Source organism: Diplotaxodon limnothrissa, linkage group LG14 (assembly GCF_057381915.1).
Source record: "Diplotaxodon limnothrissa isolate DT_005_m linkage group LG14, D_limnothrissa_male_GT1.1, whole genome shotgun sequence".
Lineage (NCBI taxonomy): Eukaryota > Metazoa > Chordata > Actinopteri > Cichliformes > Cichlidae > Diplotaxodon > Diplotaxodon limnothrissa.
The window spans coordinates 15,714,852-15,719,101 of record NC_140609.1 but is presented as its reverse complement, the minus strand read 5'-3'; positions in this window follow the sequence as shown (position 1 = coordinate 15,719,101).

The window sequence follows — 4,250 nt, the reverse complement described above, 5'->3', positions numbered from 1 at the left end:
TTAGTATTTGCAGGACTACCAGCTTTTAACATATAGTATTTCTGTGTTTTAGTTAGCTACAGTTGTGGTCAGAAGTTTACATCCACTCATCATGGGCATGATCATCGCAATAATAAATGTTTTAATGAGTTCTTTGAACTGTTCTTTTTCCAGGGTGGAATGATTGTACAGCATTCATCTTTAATGGAAAAACAAACAAACATGAATTGGATGCAGCCTGTTGCTTTTACAGTATAATACTTGTAATAAAAGTACAGTAACAGGAATTAGTGACTGAGTAGCCCGGAGCGTTTCTCTTGATTTCTTTAGTCAGGGTAAATTCATTCACCTGCACAGATTAGCTAAACGAACCCTGACAGCCGAGTGATAATAGTTGGTTAAATGTTCCTTAGTAAGTTTCACCTTGACCAGGTGTTTTTGGTAGCCGTCAAGAAGCTTTTCACAAATACGTTCTGGCTGGATATTAGACCGATCATGTTGGGAGAATTAGTAGAGTTCATTTAAATTAGTTAGTTTCCTGCCATGGATCTGACGGAGTAAAGGTTGGGGCTTTTGGATGGCCACTCCAGAAGCTCAATATTAGCCTGTCTTATCTATTCCAAAACCAGTTTTGATATGTTTTTCAAGTCATTGTTCTGTTGGAACAACTGTTTCAAGTATCAACAACCTACCTTTTCTTTTTTTTGAAATAGATAAGATGCCAGAAGATACCAGACCAAAGCTCCCCCCCCCCCTTAAATCCTTATGCACACGGCCAGCCTATTTTCATTCCCATTATTTTGTCAGATCCGCTAGCGTGCCTTATTTACTCACAAGGTGTCCTTTGTTTTCAGTGCACCCTGACGCTCTGGTTTATAGCTTTCCTTAGATGGGTCTGTCACTCCTGGCTCATGCTTTGTCAACATGCAGGGTTACTGTTGGAAAGGGGTATTTTTCAGTCGACCTAAACCTCACCAGTGGAAGCAACAAAATATGAAAACAAAGTGAAAAGTGCAAACACACAAAGGACTCCCCAACCTGCTAACACTGATATGTTTTTTAGATCTCTAAAACAGAACCTTTTTTCTCGGCTGTGAGAGTGCATCAAGGAGCACCGGCAAAGGACGGCTTTTGCGTAATGGGGAGATTCAGGTACCATCTAACAAAAATCAGGAACAGTACAAAAAAGCTGTCCAGCCAGACAGAGCAGGCAAAATGGAGGAAAAGCTGATATGGCTCCCATTTAAAGAAAAAAAGGATGTGTAAAGAGAGTGGGGAGAGGGGGTTTGAGTTTCCCGTGACTCTTATTTCTCCTTAACTACACACCTGCAAAGTTCTGTGCCTGTTTTTCAGTGGGTGTCCCAAAGAACATTTATTTATTGAGGCAGGCTCACTCAATGAAAACGACAGCCACACTAGCAGCTGGTAAACAGAGTCAGCTTTGGTGGGGAGAGTGACTCTTTTATTTTCCAGGATTGTCTTGCTTTACAGTATTCCTCTTCATTTTGCCTTAATTGGTGATCTGTTATTATTTATTTCATTTTTAAACATGTTTTTTACTATTTCCCTGATTACGTCCCTAAACCGGAGTAAGATAACCTTTATTAGTCCCACACGTGGGAAATTTGTTTTGTCACAGCAGGAAGTGGACAGTGCAAAAGTTATGAGGCAAAAATTAGAATACAATAAGAATAAATACAGTACACAACTGTACAGAATAGAATAAAATAAAATACTATATACAGTAGAATAAAATAAAATAAATATACAATAAGATAAAAATAGAATACAAATACAAATACTATATACAACTGAGTAAAAATACAAACCGGAGTGAGAACTTATTTGTCTGGGTTTACCTCGTGTGTGTGTGAGGGTGCATGTATATGTGTTTCAGGGTAAAGAGCGCTTGTCCCACCAACTTTATTACAGACCTCAGGAAAGCCATGAAAGTGCTAATTAGCAGTACACAGAGAAGTGGTCCCAGCGGCCAATCGAATCTGCTTTTGAAACCGTTTCCCCCTGAGATACCATGGAAACATGGTGACTCCGTAACTAAGGTGATGAGATATGATATCATCTATAAGGGTTCCACATCAGTGCAATTTTCTTTTATGTCAAATCAGATGAAAGAAAGGTTGTTTTTTTTCAATGTTGTGATGTGAACATATTCTCTCCTGTGTGTCTTTTTTTGTGACGATTTTTGGCGGTTCTTGTTTTTTTCATGTGCCCATTAATATTTTCAAAGGGGAGATGTTCAGGAAGGAGTTCATAGATTGAGGCAGGTTCATTCGGAGTGCATGTTGTAAATGAGCTTTTGTTTTCCACAGACACAGATACCAGCAGACAGTTTCTCACAGTTGTCTGTACACTAACGCTGTCCACACGGTACCTTCCTTGCTTGCAGACTTGCTGATACACACAGAGGGGAAAAAAAGAAAAAAAAAGAGAGGAGTGCGCTGGTTGAAATTCGTGATACAGATTTACAGGGAGATGAGTTTTGCAACTTATTTGGACATCGCAGCAGGAAACCACACTGTGGCGTATCTTCTTCGTGGGGGTGATAATACTATATACACAAAACCAAATCAAAGTAAATGAAATGGCTGATATATGGAGAATGAGCGGACAGGCGAGAAGGACATGCAAAGAAGATGACGGCATCCTCTCTATCTGAACTTTGAATGTGCGTATGTGTGCACCCATTTGTGCATGTGTGTGCCTGTGTGGGTGAGGCTTTGCTGTAGCATTTGTGGAATCAGGGAAGAGATCATTTCTGAACATAGGTTCGGGAGTACAGCTTCAATTTATCTATTATTCATCTGCTGATCTATCTATCCCCCATCACTATTACAAAGGTCAAGCTGTCCTCACATGTGCTGTCTGCACTCCCCAAACAGAAGCTCATCAATAAGTGTTAAAGGATAGCTCAATATTGTGCTGAAAACATTCTGTTCTACAGGCTGTTGAGCTACTGACCGAGGTGGCAAGACAAAATTAACTGTTCTTTTAGGAGACAGAACAGGAACTAATATCAGAGGGGTTGTAATGTAATGACTAATGACAACATTTCACCCTTTTTTCCAACACGTTTTAATTATCTCAGTGTCCTAGAAAAGCCCTGAAGTACCCATTTAAAACACAGCCATGAATGTTTAACCACGCAGATATTGACACTTGTAAATGACAGTAAATCACAACCCCTCTTTCTAATTGGACTGGCATTTTGAAGGTCAAAGTTCAGGTATCTGAAGATTGAACCTGGGGTCATTGTTTTTTACATCTGACAGAGAGTGGATTTATTATTCTCAGAAGATACAAATAAAGATCTTAGTAGATCTATGCAGCGCACTGCCGTGAGAATTAATAGATCTCAGAGGAACGGAAATGCAGGCCTCACAAATCTCAACAAAAACAAAAGAATGGAACTATTTGTTGCTTTGAGGTTGTACTTGATCTCCATTTTTAACCTAGTCTAGCTAATGTTTTAGTACACAGTAATATTACAGAGCTGCAAAGCAAAACAGACCGGATTGCAACATATCATGATTTTGTGACACTGGTCTTTTATTGTTTTATGTATACGGGCTGCCTCATCTTGCTGCAGATGCATGAATGCCTGAAAAACTGTAAAATCTTATTACTTTGAAAGTACTCATCAGAATATTTAGCATTAGCTGACAATGACAAGTGGTGGAGGAACTTTGCACAACTGTTCCTTTAGTAAAAGTTGTAATACCACAGTAATAAAACGCCTCACTACACGTACAAAATTGTACGTGTAGTGAGGTAAAGACCCGCAACCCTGAATTAAATAAGCGGAAGAAAATGGATGGATGGATATTAAATTGAATCAGTTACAGTAATACATCATATAAAATCATGTTTTTGTAATGTGTATGTGCTCAAGGCTGTTCTTGCTAAAGTGCTAATGAAGTCTCATCACACAACACTCTAACTCTTCTACGTCAAGGTAGCCAAGGTGGTCAATAAGAAGAAAAAACTTAACTGTTAAGATCATAAATCAGATGAATCATAACAGTGATAAGTCAAAATTGATGTCAGAGCAGTAAAAATAGAGTCAGGAGCAGCCAATCTCTTGCCAAAGAACACAGGTTTATTTAAAGTGTGCATGTGTAAACAGACAGGAAAAGAACATGGGGCAGAAGGACCCAAATTTCGCTTGATAGGAAGCCAAGTAATAATGTATTAATAGTATGCACGGCAGCATGCCATATGAAACATGCTGTTTTAATAGAATACTACTACTA